General features: G+C 36.1%; 1 protein-coding gene across 2 annotated transcripts in view; it reads right to left on the bottom strand.

The window, feature by feature from the left end:
• LOC128213153 (uncharacterized) overlaps positions 1–23,388 on the bottom strand; it is a 76,431-nt gene extending 53,043 nt beyond the window's left edge. Inside the window, exons 1-2 of one of the 2 annotated variants that reach the window (XM_052918701.1) lie at positions 22,838–23,388; positions 10,780–10,842 (exon numbers count right to left, since the gene is read on the bottom strand). The gene's annotated coding sequence lies outside the window, so the exon portion shown is untranslated. The remainder of the gene's footprint in view (positions 1–10,779; positions 10,843–22,837) is intronic. The other variant, XM_052918704.1, reaches the window with a different exon arrangement.
• Between the last annotated feature and the right edge of the window lie 2,614 nt (positions 23,389–26,002).

Here is a 26,002-nt window from a genome sequence, read left to right as displayed (position 1 = left end):
TGACATTGGTCGAAAAAATATTTAATGTCGCAGGGTTTTTTTTGCAAGTAACACTTTGGCATTAGGTGCATATGTCGGAAAAAATAAAATCATTAATGTCGAACACCATGTGAAGTCAGGGGCGTTGTCATTTCTGTACTTAGTATTCAACAATGCTCCTTTTCGTCGATACCAGCATCTCAATAATTCAAAATAATCTCCTATCGCTATGACTTGGTGGAGGCAAAATGAATCAACTGATTGTACTGTTGTTGAGTTAAAGACATTTAGGTCTCAACTTTTGAATTTGATATGTTTAATATAAACAGTTTGATGTGATAATGATTTACATTATACGTAATTGTCTTTAAATTGATGATAGTGAATTGATAAAAAGGCTTATATGTTTATTATTGCTGTTGTTGACAAATGTTGCGATATTGGTAATGACGATTTTGAATTGCATAGTTGTATGTAACCGCTAATCGATTGGTCAAGTGTTAAACCAACAATCAGAGAGTCCTGGTTTAGGGCCGAGACTTTGGTTCGCTGCATCTTTCTATCCAACGACATCTGCTAGAAGTTGGCCGTTCCGCTACTTAAGATTCGAAGGTATCATATTTATTTATTCGGCTGCTTCTTTAATAATGTTATTGAGAGGCGAAAAACCATTTAACCACCCCAGTGAACTTCGGTTTTTAATGGGACGTTCCAAATCTAAGCACTATAGTTATATATGATGATTGTATATATTAATGTGTACGTTGTCTTTGTTTTATCACATTGCCATTCAACTTTCGTTCAATGTGTGTTGAGCATTGGTCTTTAAACAGAATCATGGCTATTTGTTTATGTTTCGAGGCTAGTAAACGTAGTTCTGATTCGTCTACGTAGTCTTTGTGTAATCATCTTTCGATCAATGTCTGTTAAGAACAAAGCAAAACAGAATTTTAGACTTGTACCATCACAGAACATAGTCAAATAATATCAAACACATTTACAAATATGAATTCAACAAGTCACATAATACAGAACTGATGTAGGTCGAATACATGTGAAACATTTGTCTTTAAACAGTACTGTGCTTAATTGCTTGGCTTCGAGGCTGGTCCACGTACTTTCGATTGTATGGCTTTGCATAATCACCTTAACACTCAAGCCTAGACTGAAGTAGGGATGGAATATGTGTTTACTGCTTTCTTTAATTGAAAATATAATGCTCTTACTGCTACCGACTGCATATATACAGTCGAACCCCGTTGGCTCGAACACACAGGGACCGGCAAAAATACCTCGAGCCACGGAAAATTCGAGCCAAGCGGGAAAGCTTACATTCAGTATAAAGAAATCGGTCCTTTACATCCAGTTCGAGCCAACGACAATTTCGAGTCAACGGGGTTCGACTGTATAATTAATCATACCTTGCATTTTTGAGGGAAAATTCTCCTGTTTAATTGCTGTGTTTTTTCACCTAAACCTATCATGTAAGTCTCTCATGCTCACATTGAAACTGACATGACATAATTTTAATGTTATAGAGAGCTTTACTCAAATAAATCTTATGCTAATGATATAAGACCACAAAAGCGATCGCACATGCAAATAGCGTACATAACTGTCGGAAATTGCAAATGATAGTTGCGGATTTATACGTTCTCTTGGCCATAAATTTCGTGTAATAAAATACTTTTGCGAAATCGGTTAATGTTGACTGAAAAATAAATAATCTGGCTTCTTGAGACAAGAGCGCCGCGTTTCGAACGACAATGCTCGACTTTTCTTTTGTTTTAAATCAAAATCATGGAACTTGTTAAACACGTGCGAATAATCTTGCAACTTTGTACCAAGTTCTGAAAGACTCTGGCAATAAGATTTTATTTGAATATATTGAATACAAATTTAATACTACGACGACATCGATACTCAGACTGTGACAATCTTTTGACCTTTTTTCTTTAAAAAACAGACGAGCTAATAGTCTGATCAGGGCCGGTATTCAATACTGTTCTTAATTGGATCTAAATACGATATAGCAAAGCGGATTGTTTACTGACGAGGTGATAGTCTAATCATGGCTGCTATTCAAAACTGATCTTAATTGGATCTAAAAACGATATATCAAAGCGGATTGTTTAACGGCGAGCTAAGAGTCTGATCAGGGAATGTGTTCAACACTATTTTTAATTGGATCTAAGAACGATATAGCTAATCGGATATTTAGATATCAATAACGAACCTATACAGTGAATGTCGTCAATAATGTATGAGCAAAATATTGACTTAAGTTGAATATTGAATACCATCCAGGAAGTTGATTGTCTGGTAATACTTCTGCAAAGTTTCATGAACATTTGTATACACACACCATTAAATTAGTTATTATACCATTGACTATTACTTTCTTCTTTGTTAAAATTGCAATAGAAAATACAGACGGTGGTTTATCAGCATATAGTTACGTAAAAAATGGTTGTTGCTCAAAGTCAAGGACTATGCTAACTTAAGTCGTAAACATTTGTGGTCACATGGACATGTGGATTTTCCTTCGGGCACTCCGGTTTCCCCCTAAACACAAGACCACACTATCGCATAACATCGTGCCAACGAGAGTGATTAATATAATGTTGTAATAACTTGTATCACAATCGTTATAAAATAAATACAGTCGAAACCCGTTTGCTCGAACTCGCTTGGCTCGATTTTCTCGTTGGCTCGAAATGGATGTAAATGACCGATTATAACCGCTTGGCTCGAATTTTCTGAGGCTCGATGTATTTTCGCCGGTCACTAGGAGTTTGAGCCAACAAGGTTTGACTGTAAGTTTAAACTATAAACATTTCAGTTTGGCTTTGAGACCAAAAACTGTTTTGATGCTAAAATCAGTCTTAAACCGGCTATATCCCACACTGGCCATCTCAGCTTTCTTCACAAACTGCGGTAATCGCTATTTTCATTCATATACAAATTGTAGCAGTAATGTCATTATGTTATGAGTTTACTGCAATTATGTATATTTGAAATATGTCTCTTGACATAAATAATATGATAGTTAATGTTTACATCGTAGGCAAATTATAAAAAAATGCATGTACACATCTGTCAGTTAAGCGCTTCATGGTTCGGGCACTGGCCTCTTTTTAGTGCAAGTTGCTGAATGAAACCATAGTACGAGCATAATAATATTAAGATTTCATCTGATAGGCTCAAATTTCTTTCTAAAGAAATATCTTTTGCCTTTTTAATATAACCATATGAACGTTTTAAATGGCGTAGAGTAAGTAACACATTTCATTTTCTGCAATGCAAGCAAGTGACCGTACGGATGAAAGCCCTTTGATAGATATTTGTTATTTTGAAATTAATTAAAGTACTTATTTATGCATTCGAAACCCGCTGGCTCGATATCCCAGGGACCGGTATTATACCTCGAGCCTCGCAAATATCGAGCCAAGCGGTAATCCTTACATATATTAAGAGATCGGTCCTCTAAATAAAATTCTATGCAGAAAGACCATCCGTGGTGGTGGGGGGGGGGGGGCTGGATGCAGATACCTGTGGTCTTGAGTCTTGAGCCATTTTTTCCTGTTAATTTGGGTCTAGTTATAACGTACCTTAAAACATTAACAGATGCTACAGATGCAAATAATAACGTGCACGACATTTTGACAGGAAGTGTTTGTGTTCGCAAAACCTGGCACAAAAAGGATATTTTGAAATTAAGCGAGTGGATGATAGTGTAATAAATAATGTTTAAAAATATTGAAAATCTCAGATTTGGTATGCGCCTTATTATAAAACATACTGTGAGAGGTTTATCAGATGAACATATTCGCTTGCCGTTTTGACATTAAGTTCTTCAACTGACAGAAGCTATCATTCTTGTACAGTCTGTAAAATTGCAATATTTTTCTCTTCATATTTTTGCTTAAACCTAAACCAGGTCAACAGTACATAAATCGAATAATTTTGTGTGCTTTTTCAGTTTCTTAAGTTTCTGAAACTGCATTTTAATGCGTAATTTGCTTTTTATGTCAAATAAATTCAGTATTCATTGTTTCATCGTGTGCCCTTGATTTCGGAAACAACTGTTTTTATGTTCTGCTTAAGGTGTTTCACATTTTGCTTAGCGCTTGATTAAGTCTATGCAAATAACGCCTTGAGTTAAACAGCAAGTTTATTTCAATTTTCATTTGAAAGTTGACATTGGTCCAAAAAATATTTAATGTCGCAGGTTTTTTTTTGCAAGTAACACTTTGGCATTAGGTGCATATGTCGGAAAAAATACAATCATTAATGTCGAACACCATGTGAAGTCAGGGGCGTTGTCATTTCTGTACTTAGTATTCAACAATGCTCCTTTTCTTCGATACCAGCATCTCAATAATTCAAAATAATCTCCTATCGCTATGACTTGGTGGAGGCAAAATGAATCAACTGATTGTACTGTTGTTGAGTTAAAGACATTTAGGTCTCAACGTTTGAATTTTATATGTTTAATATAAACAGTTTGATGTGATAATGATTTACATTATACGTAATTGTCTTTAAATAGATGATAGTGAATTGATGAAAAGGCTAATAGGTTTAATTTTGCTGTAATTGACAAATGTTGCGATATTGGTAAGGACGATTTTGAATTGCATAGTTGTATGTAACCGCTAATCGATTGGTCAAGTGTTAAACCAACAATCAGAGAGTCCTGGTTTAGGGCCGAGACTTTGGTTCGCTGCATCTTTCTATCCAACGACATCTGCTAGAAGTTGGCCGTTCCGCTACTTAAGATTCGAAGGTATCATATTTATTTATTCGGCTGCTTCTTTAATAATGTTATTGAGAGGCGAAAAAACAATTTAACCACCCCAGTGCATTTCGGTTTTTAATGGGCCGTTCCAAATCAAAGCACTACAGTAATACATGATGATTGTATATATTAATGTGTACGTTGTATTTGTTTTATCACATTGCCATTCAACTTTCGTTCAATGTGTGTTGAGCATTGGTCTTTAAACAGAATCATGGCTATTTGTTTATGCTTCGAGGCTAGTCAACGTAGTTCTGATTCGTCTACGTTGTCTTTGTGTAATCATCTCTCGATCAATGTCTGTTAAGAACAGAGCAAAACAGAATTTTAGACGTGTACCATCACATAACATAATCAAATAATAACAAACACATTTACAAATCTGAATTCAACAAGTCACATAATACAGAACCGATGTAGGTCGAATACATGTGAAACATTTGTCTTTAAACAGTACTGTGGTTAATTGCTTGGCTTCGAGGCTGGTCCACGTAATTTCGATTGTATGGCTTTGCATAATTACCTTGACACTCAAGCCTAGACTGAAGTAGGGATGGAATATGTGTTTAATGCTTTCTTTAATTGAAAATATAATGCTCTTACTGCTACCGACTGCATATATACAGTCGAACCCCGTTGGCTCGAACACACAGGGACCGGCAAAAATACCTCGAGCCACGGAAAATTCGAGCCAAGCGGGAATGCTTACATTCAGTATAAAGAAATCGGTCCTTTACATCCAGTTCGAGCCAACGAGAATTTCGAGTCAACGGGGTTCGACTGTATAATTAATCATACCTTGCATTTTTGAGGGAAAATTCTCCTGTTTAATTGCTGTGTTTTTTCACCTAAACCTATCATGTAAGTCTCTCATGCTCACATTGAAACTGACATGACATAATTTTAATGTTATAGAGAGCTTTACTCAAATAAATCTTATGCTAATGATATAAGACCACAAAAGCGATCGCACATGCAAATAGCGTACATAACTGTCGGAAATTGCAAATGATAGTTGCGGATTTATACGTTCTCTTGGCCATAAATTTCGTGTAATAAAATACATTTGCGAAATCGGTTAATGTTGACTGAAAATGAAATAATCTGGCTTCATGAGACAAGAGCACCGCGTATCGAACGACAATGCTCGACTTTTCTTTTTTTTCAAATCAAAATCATGGAACTTGTTAAACACGTGCGAATAATCTTGCAACGTTTGTACCAAGTTCTGAAAGACTCTGGCAATACGGTTTTATTTGAATACATTGAATGAATATTAAATACTACGACAACGTCGAAACTCAAACTGTGACAATCCTTCGACCCTTTCTTCTTTTTAAAAACAGACGAGGTAATAGTCTGATCAGGGCCGGTATTCAATACTGTTCTTAATTGGATCTAAAAACGATATAGCAAAGCGGATTGTTTACTGACGAGGTGATAGTCTAATCATGGCTGCTATTCAAAACTGATCTTAATTGGATCTAAGAACGATATAGCAAAGCGGATTGTTTACAGACGAGCTAAGAGTCTGATCAGGGAATGTGTTCAACACTATTTTTAATTGGATCTAAGAACGATATAGCTAATCGGATATTTCGATATCAATAACGAACCTATACAGTGAATGTCGTCAATAATGTATGAGCAAAATATTGACTTAAGTTGAATATTGAATACCATCCAGGAAGTTGATTGTCTGGTAATACTTCTGCAAAGTTTCATGAACATTTGTATACACACACCATTAAATTAGTTATTATACCATTGACTATTACTTACTTCTTTGTTAAAATTGCAATAGAAAATACAGACGGTGGTTTATCAGCATATAGTTACGTAAAAAATGGTTGTTGCTCAAAGTCAAGGACTATGATAACTTAAGTCGTAAACATTTGTGGTCACATGGACATGTGGATTTTCCATCGGGCACTCCGGTTTCCCCCTAAACACAAGACCACACTATCGCATAACATCGTGCCAACGAGAGTGATTAATATAATGTTGTAATAACTTGTATCACAATCGTTATAAAATAAATACAGTCGAAACCCGTTGGCTCGAACTCGCTTGGCTCGATTTTCTCGTTGGCTCGAAATGAATGTAAATGACCGATTATACTAGTAACCGCTTGGCTCGAATTTTCTGAGGCTCGATGTATTTTCGCCGGTCACTAGGAGTTCGAGCCAACGAGGTTTGACTATAAGTTTAAACTATAAACATTTCAGTTTGGCTTTGAGACCAAAAACTGTTTTGATGCTAAAATCAGTCTTAAACCGGCTATATCCCACACTGGCCATCTCAGCTTTCTTCATAAACTGCGGTAATCGCTATTTTCATTCATATACAAATTGTAGCAGTAATGTCATTATGTTATGAGTTTACTGCAATTATGTATATTTGAAATATGTCTCTTGACATAAATAATATGATAGTTAATGTTTACATCGTAGGCAAATTATAAAAAAAATGCATGTACACATCTGTCAGTTAAGCGCTTCATGGTTCGGGCACTGGCCTCTTTTTAGTGCAAGTTGCTGAATGAAACCATAGTACGAGCATAATAATATTAAGATTTCATCTGATAGGCTCAAATTTCTTTCTAAAGAAATATCTTTTGCCGTTTTAATATAACCATATGAACGTTTTAAATGACGTAGAGAAAGTAACACATTTCATTTTCTGCAATGCAAGCAAGTGACCGCACGGATGAAAGCCCTTTAATAGATATTTGTTATTTTGAAATTAATTAAAGTACTTATTTATGCAGTCGAAACCCGCTGGCTCGATATCCCAGGGACCGGTATAATACCTTGAGCCTCGCAAATATCTAGCCAAGCGGTAATCCTTACATATATTAAGAGATCGGTCCTTTAAATAAAATTCGAAACAACGAAGAAATCGAGCCAAACGATATCGAGCCAACGGGCTTCGACCGTATCAGCACACTCTTTGATTCAAGATGACTCTTGTCTGATATAAAGACCATTTAGTGTTCGAAATTATGTTTTGTCCAAGGAAATGGCAGTTGTTTTTCAATTCTGCCGTACATTTATTTTGGTAATTCAGCAGTCAGTAGTTATTGATTTTTCAGGCTGAGGTCTTCAGACAAAATGGTATCCTAAACACTATGCTGGTTAAAAGATGCACTCTTACACCGAAATCAGATTTACCACAATACATTTTTATACAATTGTTTTAATATACCAAAAAGGATGAATACATGTCGAAAACAATGATTCTTATGAAGGATACCGAGCTAAATTTGAAAGAAAGGTGCAGAAAGCACGATATTTCTAGACCATAGTAGATCACAGTAACTCTTTTAGCACTCACTATATCATTTATTATTAATCAACTATTACGTATTTGGCGAGATACAGAGACAATTGCGGTACCATTACCAGACAATTGAAGACAATAGATGCCAGAACTCGGCCAATATCAACAAAACTCGTCTAATATGAGTTTTCTCCGTTTTGATTGGCTAAAAAACTCGCCTTATATATGATTTGAGAAATGGGCCATTTTCATTGGCTGTCGAAACTCGCCTAATATGAGAAATATGCCGGAAATTATTTTTAAAGGTAGCCATTTTGTTTTTCGTTTTCCGACTGTTTTGAAAAGTTTGTGCTTCTTATAAACCTATTTGGAATACTTGAACCTATTGAATGATTGAACCACCTTGTACGGTTTTATACTACAGTTGTATTTAACCCGTTTGTGGATTTTACGACTATTACGATTTTGTACACCGACAAAATGGACGACGAAGGTGAAACATTTGACGTTTTGGCAAATGATTTACGAATTTAAGACGAAAAGACATGCTTCCTTACAATGTACAGTGCTTTATTCATAAGTATGTGCAATGTCACTCTAAGGATGCATGTCAAAATCAGCAGTGTCAAGTCTAGAAAAGCAGACACCATGAATGAATAAGGGATAAATACGGCTTCACTGTGAACTTAAAGGTAAGTTATAAGAATGTTTTTAACCAAAATGGTAATAGTTAATTAATAAAATACTTATTAATAAGGTGATTTCATATTGGCCCAGTTATTTGTCCTCGGTCAGCTGTATTTGCCTTCGCCCTTTCGGGCTCAAGCAAATATAGCTAACCTCGGACAAATAACTAGGCCAATATGAAATCACCTAATTAATAACATTATAATATTTTTGCGTTTCCAGCTGTTAAATACACGGCTTCAATCTTGTTATCAGTAATTAATATATTTCCGTAAATGCATTATTTAGTAAGTAGTTAAGGGTTTATCACTCAAAATTAATGCTTGTTATACATGTGTATGTATTGATTTCGAAAAAGGGTGTCCCTTTAAGCGTTATCTGTATGTACTGTATGTAATGATCTAACATGCGTCGCATTTATTATTACGAAGTTTGAAGGGGGTATATTAGAGTCACCCTGTGGTCGGTCGGTCGGTTTGTCGGTCCGTTGCAATTTACCTTGTCCGGAGCATAACTTAAAAACTACTGGATGGAATTGGATTAAACTTCATACAATGGTAGAGCATAATGAGAGGAAGTGCAGTGTACAATAACCATAACTCTATTCTTGCTTATTACTAAGTTATCGCCCTTTGTTACTTTTTTGTCCGGAGTATAACTTGAAAATTACTGGATGGAATTCATTGGAACTTCATACAATGGTAAAGCACAATGAGAGGAAGTGCAGTGTTCAAGAACCATAACTCTACTTTAGCCAATTACTGAGTTATTGTCCTTTATTTGTTTTTTTGTTGTCAAATGTTTTTCCAGACATTAACTTGCAAACTACTAGATGGAATTTATTGAAACTTCATATAATGGTAAAGCACAATGAGAGGAAGTGCAGTGCACAAGAACAATAACTATATTTTAGCTAATTACAGTGTTATGGCCTTTAATACTTTTTCTTGTCCCGAGCATAACTTGAAAACTATTGGATGGAATTTAATAAAGCCTCATACAGTGATTGATCATCATGAGAGAAAGTGCAGTGTTCAGGAACCGCAATTCTATTTCAGCTAATTACAGAGCTACTGCCCTTTGTTACTTTTTCTTGTCCGGAGCATAGCTTGAAAACTATTTGATAGAATTTCATAAAAAATATTATACTATTATCTTGCCGAAGGGCTATTAAAAAAAGTACTCGTAAGGAACTACATTTTTATAGTTATCACGCAATTACCTTGTATTTCACACGAATAAACGGTAATGGCTTCCATAACTTTCAATGCGGTGAAATTGCGTTTAAATCAATGTCGATAAAACAATAAAATGATAGACATGCCTCGCCTTGTGGTTATAATTAGAATCAGAATATAATATTTCTTACTTCAAACGTCACCAAAAAAGTTTTTACGCCGAATTCAAAAAATAATGCTGCACTCTTCGAACTATTTCAAGAACGATTTGACTATCTACGCATTTCAAATCACTACGCGCATATCTATGACAACCACACTACTTCGTAAATAAAGTCAAACGTTTTTTTACCTAAATTGACAACATGTACTATTTACCAAATTTGTTACATTCTGGAACACTTGCCTTTCATGAACATTCAACTCAAAAATAGCATTTATGAAACAGTTTGTAGCTTTTATATCTTGATTAACCGTCTCCATTAAGCGACTCTATCTTTATTGAGCGACAATTCGAGAAAGTTTTCATTCATATTATATGCTGCTGTTATAATAAAACGCACCTTGTCCAAAATTAGAACCATTATCAACTTGCTTGTCATTTTTGTCAGGTACGGCATTAAACCAACATATCATTTCCTGAAATTCAACTTACAAAACTTGAATGACAACTGTAAACAAGACCGAGCAGTCGCCTCAACAGGGGTTATGTTTTCTAAGAAATTACCGTGACCAGATGTAACAGCCTAGGGACTATAACTATCGTCTGGCGTTTGATAATAACACAATGCATTGCGGCATGATATTAATAATTTTCATATCCGAATGTCAAGAAACTAAAGCTAGAGTTACCTTTAGGGCAAAAGAGGCACTCGGAGGTGGATAAACTGTGCAAACATCAACAAGGCTAGCGACCTGAAGAGAAAAGTTTAAATATTTACGAAACGTTTTAACGAAACCACAGATACAATCTTAATTCAATTTTAAGGATTGATTGCATATTTTCTTGCTGAATATTTTCATGCTGAATGAACGCAGTAGGGCACGCGAGCAAATTCCATATAACCTGTCAAACGTATAATTTAAACTATTTCGAAAGTATGCGTACAAATCAATACCAAATTTTGATTTCCAGAATACCGCTTAACATCCTGTTGAGTCCCACGTACACAATAGTGCCCCCACAGCCTTTAAATACTGCGTACCAAAGGGAGATTCATCATCACTAAGACCCAATACAATACAGCCGATTCCAAGTTAGGTTAACCCTTCCAAGATAGTTATCTTAATTCGGTGGCGAATCGAGGATTTCATAACTGAGGGGGAAGTGTGTGTGTGTGGGGGGGGGGGGGGGGTATCAACCGTAAAAATCTTATGTATTATATATATTGATATTTCAGCGCTTTAATGTAAGGTATCAATAAAAGATTAAAATAAACGTCAATTGCTGGCCAACTTGGGCATCTTCGGCTCTCACTGAAACCGCCACTGTAATTGTTATTGTGTTGTCCTGACCGTTTCAAGCTGCTTACTCCAAATATGTTAGGATAAATGTATTTCGATGAGAGTGTGGTATCTTTGTAATGTTTTGTATGTGGTTACTCTTAACTTGTGTCTGTTCGTCTTGACCTTGTGCCCTGAAACACGGTCAGTAAATTATTGAGCTTCTAGCCCCAATTTCTCAAAACATCTTGAGCAGATTAAGTAGATTATTTCACTTAGCCAAAATTCAAACTTAAATTTGATTTCAATAAATGAAAACTTGTTTATTACAATTATCATAAACATAATCCCTATTTAAACTCTAAAATCTCCGAAAAGATAATATTACACAAAGCTAAGGGAAACAAAAATAGTGAGCTCAGCTTCACTTTGTTAAAAGGGACTTAATCTGTAAGAGAAACTGAAGCCAGGGTTTGTCACTGTAGTTTCATTGAGTAAATGGATATTTGTATTGTTTGTGACTAATTTGCTTGTCCGTTTGCGGTTTTATTTATTTGCCTGGAAACAGATTCGCAGTGTGTTTAGCTAATTTGCTTCTGAGACAGCTGTTTCCTCTTTGTATGTGTTGTGTGCGTCATGACAAGGATTTCTTTTCCATACTGTTATCGCCACGTTCTTCATCTACATCGTAGTTTGTGTTTTTATCTTCTGGTTGTTCTATATCATTCAAAATGCTGTTGAAACTCGCTATGTCGAAGTAATTGGAGCCTTGACCAGAACTTCGAGATAACAGAGTTCGGTATAGCGAGTTTCGACTGTACTAACATTAGTAACTATTATATGCAATTGAGCTTATACACTTGTACATGATCTTTCACTCTTGAGTTACATTTCGGAAGCTTCCTTACATTTGTGTAACATTATACAATAAAGAAATTTATGATAACTTTACTAAGTCACTCTCGTTGGCACGATGTTGCGCGAGAATGTGCTCTTGCGTTGTGGGAGAAACCGGGGTATCCGGAGAAAACGAACTTGTCTGGCTTGGTGAACACTAACGAAACTCTTATGCGCCCAGTCCTGGAATCCAACTCCACCCGGTGACCTTCGCCCATGGTGAGAAGCGAGTGCGCTAACCACTGCGCTAACAGAACAACCAGACTTCCTAACGTTTTTTTCTACCGAATACAATTTTACCCGAGTTTTCTTACAGTTTCATATTGAAGACATTGCCTGTGCAATTAAATCGTCGATTCATAGCGAACTTAAAATTTAATTCTACGTTCTAATTAGAATGAGTTATTATTAAGGCTAGATTTTCTTTGCAAGATATATGATGATTTCTTTAGCGTACTTTCAGTACAATTTATTAAGATTAATTGGGAGATTGTAAAATCGTTTTGTGTTTCGTGGAAATACAATACGATCAAATTCGTGGCAATAAATTAAGAATGTTAATGTAACTTACTAGGTACTTCAAAGGCCTAGTTTAAGGAATGTTCGGCATGATAATCCCCTGCTGTGCATCTCCTGCCAATTGCACTAGTGTCACAGAAGGGACCCATTTCCTGTGTATTTGTTTATTGGCTCGGGCCATTTAGGGTCCATTTCCATAATAAAACCTCCAAAACTGCACAGCAGATCGGAGATCTTATCAGAGGGATTAAGGCAAGTAGATTAAGATCAATACAGAGAATGTGTACTGTCTGGTGACTCCTTATTATGTTAGCATCATTTGAAGGGGTTCTAGGTGAAATAACAAGAAGAAGAAAAGAATATACAATTATGATACCTAAACCTTATAAAGACATAAGGTTTATTTGCCGGAAAATATTTCGAAATATATTATTTCACGTTCAAAAACACAATTTGAAAATAAACAAGGTGTTGCTTGTTTTGGATGCGTATGCATTGGCAACACTTTAATTATTGTATGTATAAAAGCGATATATATGGTTAATCCAGTTTATATCGATTTAGTGTTAAATTTCGTAAGCGAAAGTACTTGAATTCTTAGACACCCTGCGGAAACAAATATTTTTTAGGCCTGTATGGCCTTACCACTCAACTAGAGGACATTAAAACACAAATAGACACACAATGGTTACAAAATAAAATTATCACCTTCGGAAGCTTCGTGGAAAATATGTCTAAGGTGTGTGAGTTCAATTAATAATGATTTAGTTCATACTAATTAATCTAAACTGGATCGTGAAAACAGTTGAAAGGTGATATAATTACTCTTGGGTCCGTTTTCTTGGTAGAATTAATACTGGTGTCAATTTCAAGTTTAAGCGGTCATACGAAAGTACCCCTGGTTTATATCGAACTCACAACCTTTGGTCTGAAAGGCGGACAAATATACCACTAGATTACTGTTATCCCACTGGGGATCGAACCAACAATCTCATGGGTGAAAGGCGGATACGCTTACCACTTTCACTCTAGTGGGGATCGAACCCACAACCGTCTTGGACAAGAGGCGGACACCCATACCTCTAGGCCCTAACATCCCGCTAGGGTTGAACCCACAACCCCTTAGGTGAGAGGAGGACACCTATACCACTTTCGACCTGGTAGGGACTGAACCCACAACCTTATGGGTAAAAGGCGGACTACCATGCCACAAGACCACTCCCATCTCGCTGGCGACCTTACAAACAACCTCTTGGGTGATAAGTGAACACCTATACCTCTCTCATCCTGGTACGGATTGTACCCACGACCTCTTGAGTGAGAGGCGGACACCCAAACCACTTGACCACTCACACCCCGCTTGGGATCGAACCCACAACCAATTGGTGGACAACTATACCACTCTGACTCGTGAAGTGGTTGAACACACAACCTCTTGGGTGCGAAGCGTACACCCATACCACTAGAACCCTCGCATCCTCTGTATGTTATGTAAGACATGATACAAAACATCCTGTGTTCCGATTTCAATTTTACAGTCGTTATAAAGAGAGTCGATTTCTAGCTAGTTCCATTTAAATATTTCAATGTAAACAACATTGACAAGCTGCAGTATATCACTGCATATATAATCACTGTATTATTCTTATTTGTTTCCTACTAATAACAATATATTGCACAACTTTGCAACTCATTTTCAGATTTGATGACATTAACCGTGTAGATAATTGATTCATAACCCAAAACCACCTGTCCCGATCCTGTCATGCAAATTAATAAGATATATGGAGAACTGGGTGACAAAGACGAATTTATAAAAGAGAATCAAACAAAATATGCAGCCCATAAACACTTTCATAAACCGGCAGAGCGAGACATTGACACTTTAATGGCTTATTATAGGCTAACGCATTAAACAAACCCATACATTACAAATTACTTTAATACAAAATGCAGACTCCTATCATAAATATAGTGGGTGGCGTAAAATACACACAGGGTCGCTTTTATACTTTTGGTTAATTATAAACGATCATGTCTGCTTTAATATGCATCACTGCATTCAGGTATTGTTTGTTACAGAGTTGCATAAGGCTTTCTGACGTAACCAAATGGGTGTCACTGAGTGTTGTGTGTCTCTGTCATGGCAACAACGCGTTCCGTTTGTATGAAAATAGCAGCTGGTCTCATATACCTATTCTGCTACTTTAGATTATGTTAATCTAAATCATTTTAAAATAAACAAACAAAGAGTTTGTTGTATAGGAACTGAGTTGTTGTTATACCATGGAAACTACTGGGACAAGCCGAGTTGCCAAAACAAGGGTAACATTGTAGAGTGTTCAGGATTGTGAGTGTGCCAAATGCTGTTTATTTGAGTTTATCAAGGTCTGTCCGCGCCCATTGGCTGCATTATGGCTTGACCCCGCCGTGACGTCATCATGACTGAAATTGTGTTTTACCACAAGTGACATGAGATAGAAGTGACACCAATTTGCAGTCAAATCCAGATATTAGAAGTCTTGAAGAAACAGAGTAAGATACAAGAGATTCGGGTGCGATGGTCTAGCTCTTTGCGAAGAGACCTCTTGGTTCTTTAACGTGCTCGGTGTAAAGCACCGATACACGGGATACAACTTTCCTGGGTTGAACCAGTACTGAGTACACCACTTTTCCAAGCACTACCCTTTAAATGCCGAGCGCCAGGCAAGGGGGCTACTTGTACCCACTTTTAACGTCTTTCGGTATGACGCGGACCGGGATAGAAACCACGACCTCCCGCTCCATAGGCGGACACCTTAACGACTAGACCACGAAGAAGGTGTGTGCCAAATGCTGTGCCTGATACCCTATATGCACTACAACGCTATGCGTCGCTGTGTACCGTGGGCGAGTTGGCTTGGAGAATCTTGTACTCATAAATAATAAGTGCGGCAGTTTTATTGGTTCCGCAAGGTCTAGGATACTTTCCCGTTGAATAATATTCTGTCGAATGCCGGGATAGAACCGGTTCCGCCATTTGAGTTCAATGATATATGATTGCAGGCAAGACCACTCGGTCATGGAGGCTATTGTCTTTTGAGAATTATTGAAGAATAGTTAATTGTAACATGCGATTTCATTGAAAGAAGAGTTGTCTCCCCTGCTTCATGCATTTTTATTTAAACGAGGTATTGTCAGTCAATTGTCCCGGTATTCATGAAGTATAACAGAATGATGTACCTTGATTGCCGACGATGCTGGCAATGGGATCAACAGACGGAGTCAAATTTAATTATTTAAAAAGCCATGAGCGCCCGAAACAAATCAATTAAGCAAAATACAACCGACAATTCTTACATTTAATAAGAAAAACAACCGCACAATTTCCTTTTAATGATTAGTTTGTTGTATGGCTTATGTTAAGGCATTCGATAGAAATTTCGCGGCGAACACTTGGAAAGGAAAAATATTTTTGGTCTTTCGTTATATTATCTTAATATTACGTAGCAGCATAAGAATCAATGCCTCATGGGAGAGATCTTGTTAAATAGCACCATGGCAATCATCGTCGGCAATCACGGAACTTTTTCCGTTACACTCCATGATAAATATCGTGGGAAAATTGACTGACAAATTGTTATTTTAATACATATGCATGAGGCAGGGGAGACAATTCTCCTTCCAATAGAATAACATATTACCATTAAATTCTCTTCAATAACCATGTATTGTCCATTGTATCCACAGGCGAGTGGTCTAAATTTACAATTTGTAGTGACTAGTGGAGGGAGTTCAATCCAGCTATCGCCAGAATACTTTTCAGTGCTTCAAACTCTCTGGCTATGTACATTGAATAGATAACAGAGGTGTTGAAGTAGTGCTTCAACGCCTCTGAAAAGGAGTAGAATATAGTGCACGCTACCACAATGTATAAAGACTATAACAGCGGAGTTGATGCAAAGCTTCAAAATCCCTGTTCAACACCTCTGTTCTCTATTCAATGTATATAGCCAGTGATTTTGAAGCTCTGAAAAGTAGTGTAGAATATAATTTATACTGGTATAGAATATAAGAGCAGTAGGTGTACTGTCATGATATATCGTACCTATAGGAGTCGATGCACTACGTGAACACCTCGGATCTAGATGTCAACTTGTACCTTGCATTCAAGATGTAATGACCTATTCTAGATTCCAATTTTCACTGTTAAAAGTATCGTTCAGTCCGTCTATTTTTCCAGCTAGTCATACTTGTTAATGTGGTGTAAGTAGTAAAATGTAGCATATACTTGGTGTTTACTTTTTCGTGTGGGCCGACGACAACCGAGGATTTTTCAAGTGTATGTTCAATATTTTTCTATATATCGATTCTGAGAAATGCATCGACAAACACAAAGAAGTTGTGGTCCACTTTTGACGATAAACAGAAAATAGAGCGACCAACCTACGACCGAGGTACGCCCGCTCTATTTCCTGTAGAGCGACAAAATTGAACCAAACATGGTGACCATATAACCTTCAAAAAAAGAATTCGAAAGGAGTTCTTATCCCGACAAAAATATTAGAGTTGGGTTTAGAAGCGGTCGAAAGTGCTTCAAGTACAGAAAAGCTAATTATCTGTGTCAAAGTTCACATATATGTTTGCTATTGTACATATATTAACGTCACACGATATGCTCCTTGCTCATAATGTAAACAAGTCTAGCTAACTTGATGCAAATGCATTCAGATAAGTGAAAAGGTCGTGACAATTTATGGGGTAACTCTGGTTTAAAACAAGCACACATATTGTGACAGGCACTTGACCTTAAAAAAGGTGAACGTCAACATGAAAGGCATTGTTGGAGTTTAGATAATGTAAAAGCTGCATTTAGATGCACCATCACGTCCACTGACATTCCGAACATGATACATTGTTTTCGTGCACTTTGATTACCGGATCTGCACAATTAAACTTCACTCACGAGGCGAGTATTTCCTGGTAAGGATATAAACACTAGCTTAGTTACGAACGAACGTTTGAGGTTAAACTTTGGTGCACCTTTTATCAAAATTTGACAGTCTGGGGTTTTCAAAATAATTATTTGACAGTCTGAAATAATTTGATTCGCATTACGTGTAAACTTGTCTTCATCTATTTTCGAATGGTAAAGAAAATCGTAGTGAGTACGACACACCCCAGTCCTGTGACTTTGCCATGTCCTGGTATAGACTAGTCACAATCAAAGAATAAGTATATTCTTTCTTATTTTTGCAATGTTGAGTGAATTGTATTTTGTTTCGAAGGTGAAAGAAACCATGTTGTCATCGTTGTTAAAGGGGCTAGACTCCGTCTACCACTTGAATCCCAGCAAATTTAAAAATAGCGTCGGTATATTTATCCATTGCCAACTTTGGAGAAATCCGCTAAAGCGAAAGGGCCTATAGAGTTATATAGGGAAAATATGGTTAAACAGTTCTCCCGACTTAGTCTTTCAACAGATCAACTTACTTCCTACATATATGTTAGGATAATTCTTGCCCTTTAAGATGATGGTTATGTATTGATTGTATGATTTTTACATTTTGGTCCTTTTTAAGGGTTTTGTTGGTCATTATGCGGGGACATTATTCGACGTCATACCGCCATCTATCACTGTGCGTGGTTTCGCAGATGATCACACTGCCGATAAACAATTCTGCCCGAGCGATCCTGGCACCGAAGAAATTGCTAAACATGAACTCGAACAATGTTCCTTATTAATCAATGAATGGATGAACCAGAACAAATTAAAGATGAACGCTTCCAAAACGGAGTTTATCAAGTTTGGCAGTCATACTCAACTAAATAAATGCAAAACAAATTCAATCAAAGTTGTTGGTGATAACATCGAAGCAGAAAACTGTGTAAGATACCTAGGGGCGTTCCTTGACGAAAAATTGAATTTTAAAGAACACGTGAAAAGAAAATGCCGCACTGCTATTTTGAATTACATGAGAATAAAGAGCATTAGACAATATTTGACGAAAGAAGCAACAGAAATTCTAGTGTTATCCCTAGTCATGTCCCACCGTGACTATTGCAACGTCATTCTCTATGGGATAGCCCAGTGCGACCTACAGAAAATGCAGCGTATACAAAATATGTGCGCAAAACTCGTTCTATCTCGCTCTCGATATGATAGTTCCAAACAAGCTTTATACGATCTGCACTGGTTACCCGTGAAAGCTAGAATCACGTTCAAAATTTTAACTTTTATGTACAGCTGCTCAGTTGGAAACGCTCCAGAGTACCTTACAGAACTTCTTGAAGAACAACGACCCAAGCGCAATCTAAGCTCAACACAAACTTCAGGATGTTATAAAATATCATTCAATAAAAGAAAGACTTTCGCCGATAGGAGTTTCAGTACCGTTGGTCCGAAACTCTGGAACGAGCTTCCAAGTAACATCAGGAACTCGTTATCTTCAGAATGCTTTAAGAAAAACTTGAAAACGCATTACTTCAGGGACTACTATGCATTATTCTAAATAAACACAGTGTTGGTGGGCGGACTGTTTTGACCCAAACCATTTTCTGTTTTGTTCAACATTTATTTTTATATTATTTAATTCCTTCATGTATATTTTAAAAATATATTTTACGATACTCTTAAATATGGGCCACACAGTACTCACATAGTGGTATATGACGCTTTTGGGTATGACGCTTTCATATTTTATAGTAGACACATATAAGTTTTAATTAAACTTATTCTTTTTTTATTTTCACACAATCGCATTTTATTTTTATAATGTCGCATTTACCTGTCTTGAGTATGTTTCGTGTGTTTTATGAAATTGTATTGATGTCGATTTTATATTTGTTTACATTACTGTGTACAACGCCATTGAGTATATTTATAAAATTAGGCGTTTAATCAAATAAACAAGTTTCAAGTTTCAAGTCATTAAAAGTTACATTGAAATAAGAAGGAGCTAAAATTGTTTTGTTATTTAAAGTTATTATAGACAACCGATCGCTAAGCTTCCAACGGATTAAATGAAGAATGTTTTTTCTCTTTCAAATGCACTTTTCAAAATAATGGATTTTTTGGTCCTTTTTGAACATTTATGTAAAATTTGTAGAAAATCGATGCCCAAAAATTGTGTATTCAACTGTACGGTAATGGTTTTATGGCCCACCCCGCGGCGCATTCACAGCAGGATAGAAATAATCCATCGGCAAGGTTATGACACATGTGCAACGAAGTTTGTCATTTATAGTAATAAATCTATTCCATAACTATTTCGGATTTTTTTCTTTTATCATTATCATATTATTTAAATAATATATATGACACTCGATTTTTCATCTATATGTAGTAAAGAAATGTCATATTTTTTTGTGTAAAAATAGAAAGTAATATATTTAGCAAAAAAAGATTCCCATTTTTAACCGCAATCACTATTACAGACAGTTTAAACGTAACTCTTTTCTTATAAAATATTAATGTTTCAAGTTGAAATAATTTGATTCGCATTACGTGTAAACTTGTCATCATCTATGTTCAAATCGTAAAGAAAATCGTACTGGGTACGGCACACCCAAGTCCTGTAACATTGCCATGTCCTGGTATAGTCAAAATACAATAATCAATTATTATTTCTCATATTTGCTACGTTGCATGAATTGCTATTTGTATGGATTGTGACAGAAACCATGCTGACATCGTTGTTAAAGGGATTAGACACCAGATGATGATACCATTGCAAGACGAAAAAGAAAATAGTAAAAAAAAAATACATAAAATTGATATCGTTGCGTATAACTTAATGATGTATCATATCGCTTACGACACATGTATCTTTCACAGTTTTTGCGGGTTGTTATTAATACCAGAAAATGTAAAAATAACGTCGGTATATTTGTCTTGACTAATCACGTGACTTTCACATGCTAAATATACACACTATAAACTGGGAATCCATTATGCGCTATTTCTAAACAGATAAACTCCGCTAGCGCGACAAAATATTATATTATCATGTAAAATGGTCATACTAATTCATATTGACAATTATATGCTTGTTTTGATGAAATATTGTATTTGCCGATTTTGGGGACCATCTGGTGTCTAGTCCCTTTAATAACTAATGATTTAGTTTGATTAGATATGTTATACGAAGAAATATTTGACAGTTTGTACAAAGCAAGTTGTCGACTGAGTATAGCATTTGTGTTTCTTGATGAATAAGGAATAGGGAGTTCAATCCGACGCACAACACAAAACACACATCAAATGTAAACTTGAATGTCAGTTTTGGTGAAAGCTATTCAATAGTCATTGAAATCACTAAATCATATCCATCGAGCCCAAAGGACAAGCCAGAGTTTCTTAAGAAGCTAGCTATAGATACCGATATACTATTAAAGATCGGAACAACTTCGGATATTATCTAAATTATGATTCCTTGGATAATAGCCGAGGGTGTTTCGATTGTTAATGTTGTACAAACAACCAGCTCCAGTACATCGCCCTCACTTGCCCAGTGGTAGAGCATTCGCTTCGGTTGCGAAATTTCGCGGATTCAAACTCCGACCGCGACAAACCCATCGAAAGACGTTAAAATACGGTATTAGTAGCTCTATTGTCTAACGCCCGGCGTCAACAGGGTTGTTCTTGGAAATTCTATACTCAGTACTGCCTAACAAAAAAAAGTAAAGTTTATCGGAGCTTTACACCGAAAACGTTAAATAACCAAGATGTATCTTCGCAAAGGGTTATCGCACCGGTTCTCTTGTATCTCATTATGTTTCTTTTAATATCTGGATTTGATCGTTGCTGTACAACCTCAATAAGAAAGGTTTTTATTTCAAGGCCATTGTTTTACACCCATGTGTGGGCTTTGTACATGCAGTAATTACGGCTTATCTCATACAATATTCACACAGTATAAACTAATCTAGCTTACTTGATGCAACTATGATTAGACAATTCTCAGCTAGGTATGGGCTACTCTGGATTAAAACAAGCAACAACTTTCTGACAAGCGCTTGACCTCAATAACCGTAAACATAATTTGAATAATCTCAACACCAATTATGTGTGTCGTGTTACTACATTCAGATGCAACATCACGTACGTCGACATTTTGAACATGCCGCATTGTTCAGTGCACTTTGTTAACCGGACCTTCACAATTATCTCCCACTCATGAATCAAGTAGTTCCTGGTATAGATACAGAAAAAATACAAGTACTGTTGCGAACTTCTGAGGATAAGCTGTAGTGATATTTTTTTTCTATCATTTGAACGTCTTTGGTTGTCAAATTATTTAACAGTGTGAAACAATATGACGCGAATTACGTGTAAATTTGTCTTCATTAACGTTAAAATCGCAAAGAAAATTTGTAGTTGTCAGGCCAAACAAATGAATTCTTTGTTTCTGTTAACAACTTCAAAACGATAGGGTAGGTAGGTAGGTAGGTAGGTAGGCAGACAGGCAGGCAGGCAGGCAGGCAGGCAGGCAGGCAGGTAGGTACGTACGTACGTAGGCACACCTTTTTTCTTCTTTTTTTTTGAGAAGCAGAACTCTGTACCAAACCGACCTATATCAGGGTAAGTCATTATAATCGTAGAAAGTTTTAAAAATAAAATAGTCAAATTTTAACGTGTTCACTCAAATAAATTCTTTTATTTAAGAGAATTAATAAAAAAATCCATATATCCATTAAACTCCAAAAAATGTAGGGTCGGTCGGAAAAACTAGGTTCGGTCGCGAAAACTAGGGTCAGTCGGCACGACAATCTATGTCCTGTAACATTGACATGCCCTGGTCCTGTCAAAACCGGTTTTACCTTCTATGCTTTTTCGATGAAATATGAAGTATTATCAGTGAAATAACAACATTGAAAATATAAAATTGATTTTCACTGCAAAATAACGAGTGAAAATATCAACTTTTAGAACTATTTTTAAAATTCTTTGTAGTTACTTCCTCTTGATCAAAACAAAACACTTCACTTTGAACAAGAAAATGTTGGCAAAAAAAGACGAAAAAGGTTATGTAAGTTTAAATAAAAATATTTTTGAAAATAATCAACTTACCGTTTATTGGAGAAATGGTAATCCTATTTTCAATCGTTTTCTGGAACTTTGTGGCTAAATGTTTGAACAGTTGCTTTCATAACAGATTACAGACAAAAACTCTCGAACATAAATAAAATATCATCGTTGAAATATAGTTTGAACTGTTTGTCGTTGTTATACGTGATACGAACTTCCCGAAAAAAATCACACAACATTTTGCTGATGAACTGATACTTTTTAACCCTAACCACGCCTCAAAATGTGTAAATAACCTAGTGTGGTCTTCACTCTTTACCTGGAAATCGACCTGTCTTCAAGCGAATCAGACTTGTCTTTGACAATGAGATGACTGAATACCCATGTTTCATGAAACAAACTCTAAAACTAAGAAAACCGTTTTATATCCAATGATTATACGCAATTGTTTTGCTAACACGTTCGACCTTTCAAATGTCCATTGAATAAATGGCGGCGAAGTAAATTGGTTATGTATTCATGCCCCGTTTTAAATAAACCTTCTTTTAAACAAAGATTCACTCATAACACCTCACTGATGAATGCTTATAATGTGTTTGCACTAAAATCGATCAAATAATAAACAACATAAAAAAAATCAGATAACTTTTTCTCAACAATCCGGATATAGAAAATTGACAAGTACGTCATCAGCTATAGTTTTGTGTGAGGGGCGTCTCACGGGTAGCGGCGTAAATAAAACACTTCAAATAATGTGATAATTAAGAAAATAAACTAAAATAAAATAAAACCCCCAAAATAAGCATGAATGAAACAGAAAATGTGTTTGTTTAATTGTAAGATCGTATTTTATTTCACGGGTTTCATGGAAAAACATATTTTCACAAGTAGCTTCCTCTATTTATTTGGGATATTTTTGCAATAAGGAGAAGAACAGTATTTTGTGTCGGATATTAATGCGACCATATCCTCTTCATATAACATAGTTTTTTTAAACAATTTAGTTTCTTTAGATAAGCTTTTCGTTTAGATAATAAACTTAGTTTGAACATAACAAGCTGTCAACTAAACCCTATATTCGTAATTTTGATGGATTATGAAATGAAATATTCATTTGAAGAAAGACATTTATGCAATATAAACATTAAAGGGACACAATGTTAGTTAAGGGACTAGAGAGCAGATGATACAATCGCAAGATTGTTTTTTTTGTCTAAAACGTACATAAATTTGATACCGCGGTTCACTGGGGTTGACTACCACGTAAAATCCAGTAAGCTTATAAATAGCAGTTGGTATATCTATTTGTACTCATCGCGTGACACACAACTGCTAAATATACACAGATCATGACTTCCCGGAACAAACGGGCTTTGTAAGGAAGCCATAAACTGCTTTGAAACCAGGTAGATACAGAGCACGACAGAACAACTCGGAGATTCAATTGATCGATTGAAACTTTTGAAAAAGGTTAACTCTGCTCAAAATGACACCGAGTTGCTCAAACGCTTAATGACAGTTTAATATGTGTAACGACCACATGCCTTGCAAGGTTTTTGAAAAAAAACATTCTGAGATTTTTTTAAACTGGGAAACCATTATGCGCTATAATTAATCTTAGCTGAGATAACGACACGATTGTTGCGTTTATTCTTTGAATCGTGTATAATGATGTATATAATGGGTCTCATCCTAGTTCGCCTTGCCACTCCCTGGCTTGTTTTGAGGATATACTCTATTTTCCGTTTTTGGAACCATCTGGTGTCTAGTCCCTTTAACACTTGTCCCTTTAACACTTGTTAGAAAACAGCCCATGACATTTCAGGTAGGAATTCATAGTATAACATTCAGTTATATACGGAAGTACGTTCATAGTACGTATGTTTACTTGGTTGGTAATATGCAAATTAGCAAAGCCCGGGTTCTGTGTGGATAGAGAATTTACTATATATAAAGGCAAGCAGACCCCTTCAGGGTCGAGCATGCTTTTCTCTGAAGAGATTTGCTTGCCTTGGTTTGATTTCGCACGTTACACTAGGTTTAATCATTAAGAAATTCAACTTTCGATGGTGTTTAAAAGTCCGCTTACTGCCACACATTCGATTTATTCTCCATGCGTCAGGTTTTGCGTTGACAATTTGCAAGCCAATGAGATTGTATTCTAAGTCAGTAAGATGACCTGAAGTAGCATCTTAGTGATGAAGATTTCTTTTTTACTTTAATGATCACAACAAAAAAGGCATGTGATTTGGGTACAGATAAAAGCTATTTGCGATATTTTGGCGCTTTTTAACCAGGGAATATGTGACCACGGTGCTATTTATCGAAAAGCACATATATAAAGGCTAATTTTGTTTATCTGTCAACCAATTGTATGCCTAGTCTAATGCCTAAAATTGAGTGAGGCTATTGAAAATAAAACCTTGTTTACGCTCGCTTGCACTGACTTAAGCCCAACTTCAATCCAAGAATCACTTGCGCCGGAATTGAGCAGTCTCAATGTTGTTGTTTTCTATCAAGAAAACTGTCACAGTCTTTGTTTACAGCGTACAATCCGCTCACAGTATATGACGATGCCAACAAAATAAATAAAAACATGTTAATGCATTATTGTGTTTACACGTTTGACGTCATGATCAAATCAAAGAAGCAAATGCTTTGTGTACGTAGCTACAAATTCCCAAGTTAAAAAGCGCCACTATATCACTAATGTTCTTTATCTGTACACTTATCAAGTGTTTTGCTTTTGTTCTGATCATACAAGTCAAACGAGTAAAATTAAAATAAAAATGTTTGAACCAACCTATAGTATGCCCCTTTTACCTATGCAGTGCCCCTTCAATCTAAATCGTGCCCCTTTAACCTATATTGTGCCAATTTAACATATACGGTGCCCCTTTAACCTACATCGTGTGGCCCTTTAACCTATACTGTTCTCCTTTAACCTACACAGTGCCCCTTTAACCTACAATGTGCCCCTTAAACATATATTGTGTGCCTCTTCAACGTAAATTATGCCCCTTTAACCTATAGTGTTTCCCCTTTGACCTTTAGTTTCCCCTTTGACCTAAAGTTTGTCCCTTTTAACTTTATTGTGCTTCTTTAACTAGTCTAGATAACTTGATTAGTAAAGTAGGTGATGCTCTGGTTTAGAACAATCACAAACATTCTGACAAGCACTTGACCTCAACAAAACGTAAATATAAT

This window comes from Mya arenaria, chromosome 13, assembly GCF_026914265.1.
Source record: "Mya arenaria isolate MELC-2E11 chromosome 13, ASM2691426v1".
NCBI lineage: Eukaryota > Metazoa > Mollusca > Bivalvia > Myida > Myidae > Mya > Mya arenaria.
Note: the sequence above shows the minus strand (reverse complement) of the source record. Positions and strands in the feature narration are given on the sequence as shown.